Source organism: Lissotriton helveticus, chromosome 1_1 (genome assembly GCF_964261635.1).
Source record: "Lissotriton helveticus chromosome 1_1, aLisHel1.1, whole genome shotgun sequence".
Taxonomy (NCBI): Eukaryota; Metazoa; Chordata; class Amphibia; order Caudata; family Salamandridae; genus Lissotriton; species Lissotriton helveticus.
The window spans coordinates 172,510,472-172,528,292 of NC_136057.1; positions in this window are offsets into that span (position 1 = coordinate 172,510,472).

The window sequence follows — 17,821 nt, forward strand, 5'->3', positions numbered from 1 at the left end:
TACACTGATGGGTCGGCGCAGGTTGCGCATGGCTCTAAACATGCCTACGTTTCCGCATGCGCCATTGTGGTCGGTGCTATGTTGAATGACGAGTTCATTTCCAGGGAGGTACACACGTTGCCCCTGGGCGATTGCACTGCACAATTGGCAGAGCTTCGTGCTCTATTACTAGCTTTGGAGTACGCAGATCCAAGTGTTACTACTCTAATTGTAAGTGATTCTTACTACTGTGTCCAGTCTTACAATGAAAACTTGTTCTTTTGGATTCAAAATGACTTTCGTGATTCCAAGGGTAGCACAATAAAACATAAAATGATCTGGGTTCGAGTGGCAGAGCTTAAGGCTATGTTGCCACTCGTTTATGTGATTCATACTCTCGGTCATCAGCGCGTGGGAGTACACGCTCTTGGCAACTCGCTTGCTGATGAAGCGGCGAAATCAGCAGTATCGACTTACTTAGTTGCAGCAGTTACTAGGTCTAAAACCAAGATTGATAGCGACATCTTGGCAGCGGTTGCTGCCTCTGAGAAGGGAAGTAAACATCCTTCGGGATTCCCTTCGAAGTATAAATACCACTTAAGTCCCGAAAAGGTTCCTTTTGTGACAATTCCTGATGTTGGGGAACGGCTGATTCCCAACACGGATCGCAGAGCAGACTTGATTACAGCGGCTCATGAGGGTGTGGCGTCTGCGCATGCGGGCGTCTCGGCCACTGTAACTCAATTACAATTACGTTTCTGGTGGCGGGGACTGTACAAACAGACGCGTGATTATGTCCTTCTGTGTGACATATGCCAGCAGATTAAACCTTCAACTGCTACGCGTCCGCCTCAGACACAGTTGTACATTTCTAATAAACCACTAGGCTGTGTTTATTTAGATCACTGCGGTCCATTTTCATCTGATACTGCGTATAAATACATCTTAGTAGCAGTTGACTCATGCACACGCTTTGTGTGGTTATGGCCACATCGCAGCGCTGATTCCCGGACTGTCATCAGAGATTTGCGTATCTTTATAGGGATTTTTGCCTGTGGTACCTTCCATTCGGATCAGGGTCCGGCTTTCGCCTCTAAGGCGTATAAGGATGCCATGACTTCGATGGGGGTCCAAGTCAAGTTTTCGTCACCCTACAGACCCGAGGGTAATAGTGTAGTTGAACGAATGAACCGTGATTTAAAGCAATCTTTGACAGCCCGAGTTATAGGCACTGGCAGAAACTGGCTGGCTCACCTATATGGCGTGCAGCGTGCTCTTAATAATCTCCCTAGAAGGTCTCTGGGTGGGCGGACCCCATACGAAATGCTCTTTGGCATCAAGATGTTCGTCCCTGACCTTGACGGTCTAGACTCGGTGGTTCGCGCCACTTCCTTTGACGCAAATGAACATTGCAATGTTTTACAGAATCTACAAAAGACGAGAGACACTCTTGCAAAGGAACATTTGCCCTCCACATCGGATGATGCGTTGCAGATCCCGGTAGTTGGCTGGCTACCCCAAGTTGGAGAACTGGTTCGAGAGAAGATCGACAACAAGAAAGAGTTTGGTCCCTCCTATCGAGCTCCGGTCCCAGTGCTTGGAGTGAAGGGCACAAGAACAGTCATTTTACCACCACTTCCGGGTCGTAAGGAAAACAGGTTTATTTCTATTGACAATGTCAAGATACACAGAGTGGCCGATTCTTCTTAGCATGACACCGGCTGTTTCCTGTCCTTCCATTGTGAGAAATTCAATTATGCCCACTGCTTCTAATAATGAACCTGAGGTGGCCATCGAATTACCTGCTGTTTCCAGTCCATTATTGAATAATTTACCAGGAGCTAACCTTGATGAGACAGACTATACATACCCCACTGATTTGTCCATGCCTGACCTGCAAGCTCGTTTAGCCACGGAATCCAGATTTTCATTTGACTCTGCTTCCCTTGCCTCGAATAAACCCTCTAAAATTGCAGTATATGCTAGCCTGTTTAAAAAACATTTTTTTGATACCTCCTTGGATATACATTTGGCTGGTCCTTTTTTCACTGTACCTTTTTATGTCAATTGGTTTTGTGTTTTATTTTTTCCGAATTATGAATGGACACTATGTCGAGGAGAGAACTTGCATTACTCATTTAAATGGAACTTTGGCCCCACTTTCCTCTTCACATTCTACACATAGATTAAAGAGAGACTTGACTTTGGTTAACATCACAGCGTGGCCTGTTCTGGATGGAATCGCGTGGGATGCAGTTCGTTTTCAGATTCATGGCCCAACGGAAGTCGTTAATGTCCCTAATGTACTAAGAGTTAATATGGGGGATGTGGTGAAACAAAACATTCGTTCTGATGATTGGGATGTTAATGCTGTGGAGAGTTTGTTTTCTGATTTGAAATATTATGCTGCTTTTGATGCTGAGGATTTATATTTAGAATCTGCTAATTATGGTGAATTGTTCTGTTACCAACATTATGGCAATCACTTCTTACACAAGACATCTTCCCGAAGGGATGCGGTTAATTTTACTCAGTGGGAACATTGCCCAGCACCAACACAAGGGAGTTCAGAAACGTTTCTTAAAAAATATACTTATTTCACTGACTTTAATCAGTCCAATCCCGAGTCCTTTTATTTTAAATTTCACAAACAGCCACAGTCCAAGGTTCGACTTACAAATACAAAATTGTTATATTCAAAAGCCTTCCTGGATCAATTAGTTACTGGAGGGTATGAGTTATGGAAGGATACCATAGACCTTAAATCAGTTTGGGGCTCAAGGGCCTGGCAGGTACAAGGCACTGAGGCTTTGCACCGTGCATGTCTCATCCCAAATCATATGTGGTTTTTAAATGATACCATTTCCCAGACCACATGCTTTGGATTGGCTACATCTAAAAGGTTGAACACCCCGTCTTTCCCGGAGTTGGAGGAATATGAGAATTGGAGTAATTTTACTAAATTGTCCATTAGAGAAATACAGGCTCTGCTTCTGAATTCCTCCTTTAACATTTCCAGTATGAATCCCAAGGGTTGGCTGCTTTGGCACCGTAGTGCTGATTCTTGCCAAAAAAGATTTTTAAATATAACTAACGGTTTTAAGACTGTTAGATCTGATCCCCGTTTTGATTTGAGTCATACTGTCACTTCTTACTCTGTTGGCAAGTTGTGTCAAGCTTGGCTGAAACATTCAACTTTACCTGCGGTTAAGTATCACCTTTCCAAACTGAATGCAGACGTGGATTTGAATGATTTCATTAAGGGCCCAGCTAGTGGCAGGTCGAAAAGGTGGTTATATGGTGTTTACAATGAAATTTGGAAACTCTCACAGATTGAGGCCGCTTCACGCCTTAGGACTATTGATCAGGCAAATCTTGAGAAAGTGCTTGCAGTGGTTGACAATAGCATTAACGTGCTTTCCTCTAGAATTTACACATTAGATAATATTGTGTCGTCTGTTGTTGATATTGTGCATGATGAAGTGTCTGTATTATACCATGGTCAAAATCAATTACGTTCAATCATGCAGTTTGCATGGACACTACAGACTCTAAAAATGGGTAAAGTTCCCTGGGGATACATGAACGTTTCTTCTTTATTTGCACCGTTTAATTTGACAGACAAACAACGCTTGCTTTCAATGCGTGATGCTTCCTTTTCTATGCTACATATTGAAAGGTTGGAATCTTTACCTTTTTCTGTGGCAGAATCCACTGCTGCTACGTGGCTTATCCACGGTTTAATAACACTGCCTTTTGCTTTATATAAGTTTTCAAATTGTATGAAATATGTGCCAATAGGTCGTTTTGAACCCTTAGGTAGCGGTTTTCTTCATGAGGTCTGGTCACTCCCATACACATACAGATGTTTCATGGATGACCAAGAGGTTTATCTAACAGGGGATGAGTGTACTGAGACTCCAGATCATTCTTTAATGTGCAGACACATACAATTACACGGTTCATGTAACAAGGACCGCCCGAATATGGCTTGCGTTTTACAGGGCACGCCAGTTCCTGCTATCATCCCCACGTTTAAATTGTTAGAGAATGGTAGTTATTTAATGCTCAATAATGAAAACTGTTGTGGTTTAATTAAAGGTATAGCTTTCATAGTAACAGTTAGTGAGCGAGTTATTTGCTGCAGAAATGTTCTTTATCCTCCCACACGTGAACATAGGGAGTCTTCCATTTGGCCACAGATACCGACCTTGGGAGCAGAATTCAGCGGCATGGCTAGAATAAGAGCTCTATTGTCCCAGAAAGAGGTGGCCTTGAGCTCGGCCCGTGAAACTTTCGTGCTTCACATTGCTAACACCCGCACGGAGGTTCAGGCTCTTTTAAACACTGATTTGCCCTTGCATTTCGGAGCCATGGTCCGTTCTATCTTTAACGCATCCTCCACAACGGGCCTAGCACATTTTTTTAAAGTTGTTAGCGGTGGTCTCGTGACTTCCTTTGAGAAGATTTTTGGAGTCATCCCTGCTTTCTTCCATTCTATTTTTTCATCCTTATTTGGAGGGTTCCCGTTTTTACTTGCTTTAGCGGCTGGCGCATTGGTGGTTTTCTGCCTTTTTAAATATGGATGCCCTTCCTGTGCAAGTCCACGCACAGCTACTACTGACGCGGTTTCGCAACCGCATGCTTGATTATTATGGCACACTGCCGTTGGCGACTCTAAGCACGGCTTTTGGATTATCTTTTCGGTTCTCCTATTTCACCTGTGTCCAGCCTGTATTTCGCTGCCTGACCTGTGAGTTCCTTTGGGCCATTGATTTGTGTCTCTGCGGACCAATATCTGCTGACGTCGATTTTGATCAACTGATGAGTCCTATCATTGCTCACGAGTTGGTTTGTTCTGACGAAGGGATTATGGCCTTGGCGGTAGCACATGGACTAATGGGTCCCTGGGATGTGTTGTCGGCAGCGCAAACTTTCTTGGAACGAAGTTTTCTTGAAAACCCACCGAGCTGTCCTCTGATGGTTATAGAGGATCCGGTGCTGGAAGATCACGTATGTTCCTTTCATCTTTTAAATTGGATGGCTGAACTGTTTTCGGATGAGGACAGTGACTTCCTCCTGGAGGCTGTTGCAGCTTACTTTTCATATACAGTCTTATCATAGACACTGCCTCAAATTGGCATGCTGATTGATAGCATTTCCTTGATTTTATTGACTTTTGGTCAAGACATTTTATTTTTGCTTGCCTATTGGCTTGAGCCACATTATATTTGTGGGCTATTTTTTAGCATTAGTTTTTATTATTGAATCTTTATTCATGCTCGTTTATAAATGGATTCTGCTCTCATGTGATGGCACTTCTGTTAGCTTATTTAGTCCGTTCTCGGATCATGGGGGGGTGTTGTATAACTCCTATATATCCCTATATCGTGTTAAGTTAGCATAGGTACGTTTGAGATTTAAACGCCATTTTTCCTTTCTAGCAACTTCTGCACACGACCCTCATTTGTTGACTTAGCTTTCAACCTAGTAGTTTGCCGTGGTGAATGTGAGAATAATATGTTATTGCTCTGATATCTGCTTTGTTTAATAAAACATGTCTGCACGGAGAGTGCTGAAGTTTCAGGAGCAACACGATATGGAATTGTTATGAGGTCTGATCTCCACGCCTTCATAGTCATAACACAAGTGCAGCCTTTGCCAACTTGGGCTTGAGGCGGGATTGATATTGCTTTGCACGAGAATTGTTAACACACTTGATGCGGTGCACATGCAGAGAGAGCTGGTGTATGCTGATGTGATTCCTTCATGCTAGGACACTAAGGTATGGGCCCGCCCTAAAACAACCCAAAGAGACCTTCTTAGATAATAATATAATATATGTGTTAGGGAGGGTGAGATATAAGTGTTGTTAACTCTTATTCATTACAGCATGTTAACATGCTGTCACCATTCGCTTTTTATGTCTTAGTAACTATGCTGATAATTTTGCTACTGATAATAAGTATACTTGTATTATCAAAGATACTGCGCCTGAGAAGACGGCATTAGTAAATAAACATTTCAAATGCACATGTGTCTTTTTTACTCCATGTTCTGGTTTGTAATGATAATATAACGAAAGAGTGTTCATGAGTCCCACGTACCCTGAGGTACTGTAAGTTCATGTTCTGGTTTGTCTAAACATTGGGTGTTTGATATGTCCAATGAGACACTGTAGCTAGCTCGGTAAGGGGTGAGTTGGTTGCTAAGGTAAGTTTTGGGACACCCTAATTTGCCGAGGTTCCACTCCTCTGTGCACAGTTCTGTGTGAGTACAGAAACCCTGCAACACTCCATCTTCCTTAAACTGCCTAGCAGCTTGTAGTACTGATATATCCTTATCTTTCCTATCTCTCTTTGCTTGCTTAATTTCTCGCTGTTAGGCTTCCTTACGCCAAAGGCGGAAAGAGTCAAACATCGCCGGCCGGGCTTTCTTCTTAAATAACGCAACTTCCAAATTATCTAAAATATTTAATTCTAAACTACCATATCGGGGCCATCGTAAAACACCATCTTTCCTTGTATAGCGGACCCATATTTCATTATAGGTAATAGGACCCACTACGTGTTTTGAATAGAGCTCATAAGTCGGAGTTCCAACCGGAGGTATCGGACACGAATCCTCCAATCGGGAATCCCTGTTGCAACCACAACTAAACCATTTCCTAATTTTGCTAAGACCAGGCATCTTATAGCTCACTAATCTAGCTTCAAACTTCAAGGGGTTATCCCTGTTGCAACCACAACTAAACCATTTCCTAATTTTGCTAAGACCAGGCATCTTATAGCTCACTAATCTAGCTTCAAACTTCAAGGGGTTATCAACTATCGATACACTTGTAAATATACGAGCCCCTCGGCTTCGATTATTGCAACAACCGAATCAAAACCAAGAAACAAAACAAAGTCGTGGGAGCGACCCACTTATACTTAACCAAAATATCTGTCACGCCACCAGAAGACCGTCTATCGTCTCGCTCTACAAAGCATCAATCGAGGGTCCAAGACAGGGCGACAGTCAGGGCAGCAGTCCTTCGTAGCCGTCGGAAAGCAGGAAGCCTCGCAGAAAAAACCTTCGGTCCACGTTGACATGCAGGGGTCGATGAAGTGGCGGCCTTCCTCCAGAATTTCCTCACGTGGCTCCTCACGATCCTCGGGCTTGGACCGGTACCGCTGAAGTCGCCCAACGTTGGGCGCCAACTGAAGAACCGGGTTTTCAGAACCCAGCTGCGCCAGGGGCATGCCCAAAGTCTTCCGATTCACCTGTCTTGGTATACAGAGACACGGAATACTTCTAGGTGGCGTCAGAGATCAAATGTATTAGCTGCAGCTTGTAACAGTAATCCCAGCAATACAACACGGTGTACAACTCAGGAAACTGCTCAAATTCGTGGAGCAAAACATCACCTTTTATCCACATTTTACTCATTATAAATGCACAACCACTGCGACAAATACTGACGAATGAAATACATTTTCCCACACATTATCACATTGCAAAAACCTCGATTTACATTGGACCAACCCACAAGTTAATTATTAGGAATGTTCCAAATTCAATTTCCACAAGCCGGACAAACCCATAATTGAAAGCACTACCCATGTAATAAAAAGTCGTAAGAAAAGAAACAATTCAGATGCTGAATAGGATAAGATATGTGCAAGGAAACTAAAGTTAACAATCTCCTGAACATTGATTGGCAATCTCAGACAACGACTGCTAGAGAAATTGGCCTCGCAAAAGGGTCAGTTTCAGGTGACGGGGTCAGCGTCCTGCAGTTCACTCACAAGTCAGAAAAGGCCTAGTTAATGTGTACATGAACAACGAAGCCCATGCAACTTTGTTCGTTTGGTTACCTCCACGGCCTACGTGAGGGCAACACAAAATGGCGTCACGAACAACTCAAACAAAATGGAGTCTGGTCCAGAGAATCACGGAACCTCAGCCTCACAAGACCAATGAACTCACTGGTCCAAGACCCAGCACCAGCAGTGACTGTGAGAGCATAGAACTCCACTGTGAGCTAGAGCCAGGAGCCTCCCCCAGGTGCTGCATCACAAGAGCGAAGAATTCACTGGTCCAACACCCAGTACCAGCAGTGCTCTGTGAGAGCATAGAACTCCACAGTGAGCTAGAGCCAGGAGCCTCCACCAGGTGCTGCCTCAAAAGAGCGAAGAACTCACTGGTCCAACACCCAGCACCAGCAGTGCTCTGTGAGAGCATAGAACTCCACAGTGAGCTAGTGCCAGGAGCCTCCACCAGGTGCTGCCTCACAAGAGCGAAGAACTCACTGGTCCAAGACCGAGCACCAGCAGTGCACTGTGAGAGCACAGAACTCCACAGTGAGCCAGGAGCCTCCACCAGGCGCTGCCTCACAAGAGCGAAGAACTCACTGGTCCAAGACCCGGCACCAGCAGTGACTGTGAGAGCACATGACTCCACAGTGAGCTAGGAGCCTTCACCAGGCGCTGCCTCACAAGAGCGAAGAAGAACAATAGTTACTTACCTGTAATCTGTGGTTCTCCAGTATTGGTGTCTTTCATAGATTCACATGCCTGAATCATTCCCCGTCGTCGGAGTGGGAGTCCCACGGTATATAAAAAAGCAATAATATGCTATAATAACATTGGAAAAACCAATAAATACCAACCAGGAAGTAAAGTAGCCCAAGCTACAGTAGAAAAAACTTCCACACTCATGACTATCCTAGTCATTTTGTATAGTCCAAACTACAGCCAATCAGGCGACAGCACCCACCAGAATGTTCTCCCCAGAGGCTCAGGCTCTCAGATTTTCTCGCACAGGAGTGAAACTAAAAACATCCTAGCCCAAGAGCCTCTGAGGGGAGGTGGGCGGGTTGCATGTGAATCTATGAAAGACACCAATACTGGAGAACCACAGATTACAGGTAAGTAACTATTGTTCTTCTCCAGTATTAGGGGTGTCTTTCATAGATTCACATGCCTGAATCAGAGTAGATAGCAGTACCGAAATAATGCTTGGAAGACGCTTTTTGTAACAAATTTGTACATAGCAAGTATATACATTCACATAATAAAATGCCAACATTCATATATGCATGAAAAAACTTGCAAGCACATGAGAATGCATCCATAGTAGGCATGGAATAAGCGTCTGGAAAGCAGTACAGAGGAGGTGGGAAAAACAGAGGCTCATCTTATCTGAAAAGATTGCGTAGAACCGCTTGACCCACTGACGTATCAGCCTCGCTGGCAGCATCCGAACAATAATGCCTGGTGACAGTATGTCTGTTGGATAAAGTCGCTGCTCTGCAGATTTGCTGACGAGGAACTCCAGCGAAAAGAGCAGTCGAGGAAGAAACAGCTCTTGCAGAGTGAGCTCTTGGAATTGTCTGTAAAGGTCTTCCAGCTTGAAGATGGCAAAAGTCAATAGCTGCAGAAATCCATCTAGCTATGGTTTGTTTAGACACTGCTTGTCCTTGCCTTATCTTTCCATAGGCAATAAACAGTTGATCAGATTTGCGAATGGCAGAGGTCCTTTGCAAATAGAATTTTAAACATCTTCTGATGTCAAGGGTATGTAATGCCCTCTCCGTAGGGGATTGCGGATTAGGAAAAAACTTCTTTAAGATGACTGGTTAGTTCAGGTGAAAAAACGAAGGCACCTTAGGCATAAACCTTGGGTTTGTAGTACCACCACAGAATTGGACGTGAATTGCCAGAAAGGTGAATTGACGGTGTCAGCTTGAACATCACTGACTCTTCTAGATGAAGTTAATGCTACCAAAAAAGAAACATTCCATGTTAGGAATTTGAAATACACCCTGTGAATTGGCTCAAATGGGTGGCGCATGAGCTGCGCTAAAACTACATTAAAATGCCATGATGGAGGCGGACGACGTACAGGAGGAAACATTCTGAATAGTCCCTTAAAGAACTGTTGTATTCTTGAAGAATAAAGAGAGGTGGACCCATCCTGACGTCACCTTGAAATGGTTGCCAAAAAGACCTTCAACGTTGCATGAGATAAGCCTGATCTTGCCAAGTGCAAGAAAAAAAAGGTAATATCTGGTCCAGCGTTGCATGAAATGGGTGAACCCCAGCAGATTAACACCAAATGCAGATTCTTTACCATTAAAGTCTGTATGTCTTTAATTTAGCAGGTGCTTTCGCGTAAGCCAGTACCTCCTTACAATCCGTCAAGATTTTCAGATGAGCTAATTCAAGGTGCTCAGAACGCCAAGCTGCTAATTTTAGAGAAGCCGGATCCGGATGGCACATCTGACCATTCTGAATGGAGAGGAGATTCGGTATTGGTCGAAACTGTATTGGATCGCACTCAGAGAGAAGAAGAATTGGCGAAGCCACCTGGGGCGAAGAGAATAAAGCGACATGGCTCTTTCTTCATCTTCCGGAGAAACTCCCGGAACCAACAGTATCGGAGGAAAGGCGTAAGCATATATTTGAGACCAGGTTATCGAAAAATGCCTTCCCTTGCAAGTCCCTGTGGGTAAGCCAGCTTGCAAAGAAACAGGCATTAGCTGTTCTTTTTCATCGCAAAGCGGTCCAGAACGGGATGACCCCACTGCTGGAAGATTCAATCCGCTGTTGGCTGATGTAATTCCTATTCGTTGTTGGACACCGTTGACCTGCTGATGGTGTCCGCCAGCACATTTGCAACTCACGGCACATGAACAGCCAAGAGATTGATCCTGTGTCGTATCGCCCAAGCCCATACCTCTTGGGCTTCATAAGATAGAAGAACCAACCTCGTTCTTCCCTGTATGTTTAAGTAATGCATACTTGAAGTATTGTCTGAGCGAACCAATACTGTGGCCCCTTGAATGATTGCACGAAAGGATTTGAGGGCTAAGAAGATGGCACCTAGCTCTAGCAGATTGTTGTGCCAAGCCTTTTGTTGAGGGTTCCATTTCCCGCTGACTTTCAGCCCTCGAAGACATGCTTCCCAACCCTCGAGGGATGCGTCTGTAGTGATTGTGTAATTTTGACGCTTCTTGAAGGAAACGCACACACCTTATACAAATTTCTTTCTTGGACCCGCCAAACAAGAAAGGCCTCTTGCATCCGAGGAGTGATTAGAATGATATCTTCGGTTGAACTGGAGACCTGCAACCACTTCTTGTCTAGCTCCTCTAACAATTTTATCATGTGTAATCTTTAGAAGCACCATCAAGTGGGAGCTGCAGGCCCGTCGTTCGTGTGAGACAAACACCGTTGCTAGGTTTGTACGGATTGATGCTCCGAGAAACGTTCATATTGGAGTTAGTACTAGTTGGGACTTGTCATGATTTATTGAAAACCAGGTTTTGAAACAGTGACTGACAAGTCTGGGTGTACTGGACTGCTTGTAAATAAGAGCGAGCACCTATTATACAGTTGTCTCAGTAGTGATGAATTTGTATGCCTTGCAGACATAGATAGGGTGCCACTGGTGCCCGGATCTACGTGAAGACACGTGAAGCCGACCCAAGTCCAAAAGGTAGGACTTTAATTGAAAATGTTTTGTACCTATTGTAAAGTGTAGCCACTTCCTGTGCTTAGGAAGAATTGGCACATCAAAATAGACATCTTGGAGGTTGAATGTAGTTATAAAGTTGTTCTGGCATAAGAACCTTAGGACTTTCTTGAGGTACAACATTGGTAAAGTTTGCGCAAATATCTAAAATCATGCGCTACTTTCCTGATTTGCTTGTTGAGGAGGAACTGAGAGTAAACCCTAACGCTGTTGGAGATACGGAACCACTCCGACGGTCCCTGTTTGTATCCATATAGACACTTGTGCAAACGACTCCCGTAGATGAGAAAGGTGGAGGTCCCTTTGGAGGTGTAGAAAAAGGGAAATTTGACAAATTCTAGACTGTGCCCTTGGGCATGACGTTTAAAAACCCAACGGTCCTCTGTCACCTTTGACCAATTGGAATAAAAGTGAGATATTAGACCTCCGACGTTTTTTGGAGGGAATAAAGGTGGGTTCAAGGTAATCCATTGTTTCTTAGAAGAGTTGCCTCGGCTGTACGATGATTTTCTATGTAGGAACTGTTGGTACTTTGCCCATATGACTGTGTTTGATTTGAGTGACGCAGTTGGTTTTGATTGTAGGAGCCAATACTGGATGGAACTCCCTTGAAAAAAGGACGTGGATCTACGTCCTCGGCACCCCGAAAAGGCTGCGATTCTATATCCAGAGGGTGTGGGCAGTATCTGTGTGCTGGCCAGAAGGGATCCTCAATCAAAAGGCACGTGAAGTATTGAAGTTGGAACCTCCTTGCGAAAGACGTAGCATTGAAGCAAAAATGTCTTCGCCATGCTGCCCCTCTTGCGAGCTGTCGAAAAACTTGTACACGCAATGTCAGCTGCACAGTGTATTATTAATGATGCACTACTCTCTCTCTCTCCCTCCTGCAGGATCTTCAAAGTGTGAGGCTTGGAGGATTCTGGAATACGTTCTACTAGCGCCAACATGTCAGAGCACATCTGGCGGCATACCTGCCCACTGGCTTGCAAGATAATCGCTGAACCGCCTGAGTAATGACTGAGTCAGGGTAGGCTGAGAGACTAGAAAAAACAGGTGAATAGTGGCGAGCTTCACACGTCTTGTCAAGGCGTGGAAAAAACGCTGGCACAGAGTTTGGCCCCTGCATGAGTTTAACACCTTCTTCCTAATAAATTCTATGATAGGAAGTGAACAAACTTGCATCTGTGGTTTCCCCAGGACGAGGGGAAAGGGGAAAACCGATTCGCCGCTCTCTTAATAAGGAGGGGAAAACCTCCAATAGTCTCCAAGAAGAATAATGGCTGAAGTAAAAAGCCATCACGCCATCACGTGGATGTAGCGGACAGCTGCTGTCGACGAAATAAATCGTCTACAAAAGCACTGTGCATAAAAGTCAATAGTGTGTGAAACCAACTGTCAACGGGCTCAAACGTCGATGAATCCAACAGTTGACAGGGTCATCTGTTAACGAAGTCAACTGGCGTCGAAGCTGAATGTTGACGGAGCTCACCGTCTACAGAGCTCACCGTCTACAGAGCTCACCGTCTACAGAGCTCACCGTCTACAGAGCTCACCGTCTACAGAGCTCACCGTCTACAAAGCTCACCGTCTACAGAGCTTGCCGTCTACAGAGCTCGCCGTCTACAGAGCTCGCCGTCTACAGAGCTCGCCGTCTACGGAGCTCGCCGTCTACAGAGCTCACCGTCTACAGAGCTCACCGTCTACAGAGCTCACCGTCTACAGAGCTCACCGTCTACAGAGCTCACCGTCTACAGAGCTCGCCGTCTACAGAGCTCGCCGTCTACAGAGCTCGCCGTCTACAGAGCTCGCCGTCTACAGAGCTCGCCGTCTACAGAGCTCGCCGTCTACGGAGCTCACCGTCTACGGAGCTCACCGCCTACGGAGCTCAACATCCACGGAGCTCACCGTCTACGGAGCTCACCGTCTACGGAGCTCACCGTCTACGGAGCTCACCGTCTACGGAGCTCACCGTCTACGGAGCTCACTGTCTACGGAGCTCACTGTCTACGGAGCTCACTGTCTACGGAGCTCACCGTCTACGGAGCTCACCGTCTATGGAGCTCACCGTCTACGGAGCTCACCGTCTACGGAGCTCACCGTCTACGGAGCTCACCGTCTACGGAGCTCACCGTCTACGGAGCTCACCGTATACGGAGCCTACCGTCGACGAGGCCACCGTCGACGAGGCCACCGTCGACGAGCCTACCGTCGACGAGGCCACCGTCGACGAGCCTACCGTCGACGAGCCTACCGTCGACGAGCCTCGACGGCAGGCTCGTCGACGGTGGCCTCGTCGACGGCAGGCTCGTCGACGGCAGGCTCGTCGACGGCAGGCTCGTCGACGGTGGCCTCGTCGACGGTGGCCTCGTCGACGGTAGGCTCGTCGACGGTGGCCTCGTCGACGGTAGGCTCGTCGACGGTGGCTCGTCGACGGTAGGCTCGTCGACGGTGGCCTCGTCGACGGTAGGCTCGTCGACGGTGGCCTCGTCGACGGTAGGCTCGTCGACGGTGGCCTCGTCGACGAGCCTACCGTCGACGAGGCCACCGTCGACGAGCCTACCGTCGACGAGGCCACCGTCGACGAGGCCACCGTCGACGAGCCTGCCGTCGACGAGCCTGCCGTCGACGAGGCCACCGTCGACGAGCCTGCCGTCGACGAGCCTGCCGTCGACGAGCCTGCCGTCGACGAGCCTACCGTCGACGAGCCTACCGTCGACGAGGCCAACTGTCAAAGACATTTACATCGACAAAACTCCCAGTGGTCGACGAGCCTGCAGTCGACAAGAGGGCACTGTCCTCACTGTCGTCGGCGAAAGCCTGGAGGCGGTGTCGTTGCAGAGCACCAGTGACGGCAGAGATTGTCCTCTGAGAGTAAATCGACCGTATCGTCGACAAGCTGGCACATTTTTACGTAAAAAAGTGTGCAGAGTGAGTCTAGACGCCTGAGAGTAACTCTCGTGGGCGTAGATGTGGGAGGCACAGACTCAAAGAAGGCCAGAGACCCCTTAATTGTGATGTTACTTCAGCTGGTGAAGTAGAGGAGAAGCATCTCTTAACATCTTAACGTGCAGGACAAACAAAAAAATCCTCCCACATCAGAAGGGGGGTATAGTCTAAGCACAAGAACAACCCCTTCTCCTCCTACCATGTCAGAGACAGGCAGAGTGCTGGTCCATATACTCTTCATGAGGGTTCACAGAAAAAGTCTCAGCTTTCCACAAGTCACGCAGGGCCTGAAGGTAGACTTCATGTAAGAAGACATTACAAAACTGTGATATTTTGAAGAAAAAATTGAGAAAAAACTATTAAAATTGAAGAAAACTGAGCAGAGCTCAGGGAGACTCCCTTCACACGACGTGCGGTAGAAAAATCTGAGAGCCTGAGCCTCTGGGGAGAACATTCTGGTGGGTGCTGTCGCCTGATTGGCTGTAGTTTGGACTATACAAAATGACTAGGATAGTCATGAGTGTGGAAGTTTTTTCTACTGTAGCTTGGGCTACTTTACTTCCTGGTTGGTATTTATTGGTTTTTCCAATGTTATTATAGCATATTATTGCTTTTTTATATACCGTGGGACTCCCACTCCGACGACGGGGAATGATTCAGGCATGTGAATCTATGAAAGACACCCCTAATACTAGAGAACTCACTGGTCCAAGACCCAGCACCAGCAGTGACTGTGAGAGCACACAACTCCACAGTGAGCTAGGAGCCTTCACCAGGCGCTGCCTCACAAGAGCAATGAACTTACTGCTCCAAGGCCCGGGTCCATCAGCACCAGGGTACTGTCAGAGCATAGAACTCCACAAAGAGCCAGAAGCCTTCACGAGGTGCTGTCTCAGAAGAGCAATAAGCTCTCTGGTCCTAGGCCCAGGCCCAGCACCAGCAGTGCACTGCGAGAGCTTAGAACTCCACAGTGAGCCAGGAGCCTCCACCAGGCGCTTCCTCACAAGAGCGAAGAACTCACTGGTCCAAGACCCAGCACCAGCAGTGCACTGTGAGAGCAAAGAACTCCAAAGAGAGCCAGGAGCCTTCACCAGACGCTGCCTCACAAGAGCAATGAACTTACTGCTCCAAGGCCCGGGTCCATCAGCAGCAGGGTACTGTCAGAGCATAGAATTCCACAAAGAGCCAGGAGACTTCACGAGGTGCTGTCTCAGAAGAGCAATGAGCTCACTGGTCCAAGACCCGGCACCAGCAGTGCACTGCGAGAGCTTAGAACGCCACAGAGAGCTAGAGCCAGGAGCCTTTACCAGGCGCTGCCTCACAAGAGCGAAGAACTCACTGGTCCAAGACCCGGCACCAGCAGTGCACTGTGAGAGCACACGACTCCACAGTGAGCTAGGAGCCTCCACCAGATGCTGCCTTACAAGAGCAATGAACTTACTGCTCCAAGGCCCGGGTCCATCAGCACCAGGGTAATGTCAGAGCATAGAACTCCACAAAGAGCCAGAAGCCTTCACGAGGTGCTGTCTCAGAAGAACAATGAGCTCTCTGGTCCAAGGACCAGGCCCAGCACCAGCAGTGCACTGCGAGAGCTTAGAACTCCACAGTGAGCCAGGAGCCTCCACCAGGCGCTACCTCACAAGAGCGAAGAACGCACTGGTCCAAGACCCATCACCAGCAGTGACTGTGAGAGCACATGACTCCACAGTGAGCTAGGAGCCTTCACCAGGCGCTGCCTCACAAGAGCAATGAACTTACTGCTCCAAGGCCCGGGTCCATCAGCACCAGGGTACTGTCAGAGCATAGAATTCCACAAAGAGCCAGGAGCCTTCACGAGGTGCTGTCTCAGAAGAGCAATGAGCTCTCTGGTCCAAGGCCCAGGCCCAGCACCAGCAGTGCACTGCGAGAGCTTAGAATGCCATAATGAGCTAGGAGGCTTCACCAGGCGCTACCTCACAAGAGCGAAGAACTCACTGGTCCAGGACCCAGCACCAGCAGTGCACTGTGAGAACATAGAACTCCACAGTGAGCTAGAAGCCTTCACCAGGCGCTACCTCACAAGAGCGAAGAACTCACTGGTCCAGGACCCAGCACCAGCAGTGCACTGTGAGAGCACATGACTCCAAAGTGAGCTAGGAACCTTCCCTAGGCGCTACCTCACAAGAGCGAAGAACTCACTGGTCCAACGCCTGGCACCACCACCAGTACAAGGTGAGAGTTTAGAAATCCACAGAGAGCCAGGAGCCTTCACCAGGCGCTGCCTCACAAGAGCAATAAGCTCACTGGTCCAAAACCCAGCACCAGCAGTGCACTATGAGAGCATAGAACTCCACAGTGAGCTAGAGCCAGGAGCCTCCAGCAGGCGCTGTCTCACAAGAGCAATGAGCTCACTGGTCCGAGACACAGCACCAGCAGTGCACTGTGAGAGCACAGAACTTCACAGTGAGCTAGTAGCTTTCACCAGATGCTGCCTCACAAGAGCAATGAACTCACTGGTCCAAGACCCATCACCAGCAGTGCACTGTGAGAGCACAGACCTCCACAGTGAGCTAGAGCCAGGAGCCTTCACCAAGTGCTGTTTCACAGGAGCAATGAGATCACTGGTACAAAACCCAGCACCAGCAGTGCATTATGAGAGCATAGAACTCCACAGTGAGCCAGGAGCCTTCACCAGGTGCTACCTCACAAGAGCAATGAACTCACTGGTCCAAGACCCAGCACCAACAGTTTACTGTGACAGCATAGAACTCCACAGTGGGATAGACCTTGGAAGCCCAGCAGTGAGGGGGAACACCTCCCCCTCCCACGCAGGAAACCGGGGCTAGGCCTTGGGCCCCACATAGGGATGAGCTGAGGGAAGAATCAGAATAAAGGCTGCTATCAGAAGCACCCACCTCACCTGGCAGGAGAGGGGCTGACCAGGAAATAAGTGGTCAGGATATCCTGACTGGAAGGAGCAGCATGGCACCTTTGCGTGTGCACGAGTAAAGCAATGACAAGGATTTCAGCCACTCCCGCCGAACGTGCTAGTCAGGCAGACCAACCCCTAGAGAGACAGTATCCAGAGAAGAGGGTTAGGCTTTGTGCAGCCTTTTTTGCCATCACCTGGAATACTGGACCGAAATGAAGGTGGAGGGCTGGATCCAAAATGGAACTACCCCTACATGCAGGAAGGCCTGAGAGGATGGGAGCACTGCGTTGGGGAGAAGCTTACAGAGCTGCCCGCACCAGAATTTGTCTGCTACTGCAGAAAGGTGCAACAGGGACCATAAACATGCCTTGGATACAGATGGACAAAGAAGGGCTCAGGAACAAACTATCCCCATTGATGGACGAGGCAGGCAAATGGATCTCATGCTTTGAGAAGAACACCGCA